This window comes from Rhinopithecus roxellana, chromosome 11, assembly GCF_007565055.1.
Source record: "Rhinopithecus roxellana isolate Shanxi Qingling chromosome 11, ASM756505v1, whole genome shotgun sequence".
NCBI lineage: Eukaryota > Metazoa > Chordata > Mammalia > Primates > Cercopithecidae > Rhinopithecus > Rhinopithecus roxellana.
Genome location: NC_044559.1, coordinates 136,518,181 through 136,519,172, shown reverse-complemented (window position 1 = coordinate 136,519,172; position 992 = coordinate 136,518,181).

The following is a 992-nucleotide window of genomic DNA, read 5'->3' as shown; positions in this document are numbered from 1 at the left end:
CCTGACCTCAGGCGATCTGCCCACCTCCCACCTTAGCCTCCCAAAGTGCTGAGATTACAGGTGTGAGCCACTGTGCCTGGCCCAGGTTACTTTTTAAATGGGGGAATTAAATGTTAGGTGTGGTGACACAAGCCTGTAGTCCCAGCTACTTAGGAGGCTGAAGCCAGAGGATCACTTGAGCCCAGGAGTTCGAATCCAGCCTGGGCAATGTAGCGAGACTCTGTTTCTGAAACACATCAACTAGTGGGGGAATTAAGATAAATAATGTCATCACTTATGGCAGATGGCCTTCCCAGGATGTTATCCTCAGTGAGTGTGGACTAGGGCCTAGCATGCCCATTTCAGAATACCAACAGTTCCACCTGGTTTGGGGAACTGAATGGTTTGGGGAACTAAAGGTCAATCTTTGTTTGCTTGTGTAATAAAAGAGAAAGCTAAAAGTCATAGTCTGAGGGTAAATGGACTGAAAAGGATGGGGATTATCAATCTGGGAGACAGTTTTAATATGCTTATATCAATCGGAAAAAAGCATCTGAAGTAGTTTTAACTGAGCCTCCTCTGCACTGTGGGCTTAAGTGAGACCTGATGGCTCGTCCACATGGCAATGGGTGGAGAGCACTGAATTCCAGCTCCTCAGGAGGCTGAGGCAGGAGAATTGCTCGAACCCAGGAGGTGGAGGTTGCAGTGAGCTGAGATTGAGTCACTATACTCCAGCCTGGGCAACAGAGTGAGACTCTGTCTCAAAAAGAAAAAGAAAAAGATAAAGAAATTCTTAACAACCCAACAGAATGCTGCTGCTACTAATAGTTATCAATTGTGTATCTACTGAGTATCTATTGTGTGGAGAAAGCAGGGCTGGAGAGCCAATGTCACATATTATGAGCTGGGCACTGGAATCAAACTCCGAGGATTGACCCCTTGCTGTCCTATTTATGGCTTTGTGATCACGTCACCTTTCTGGGCCTCGATTTTTTCATCTATAAAATAAGAGT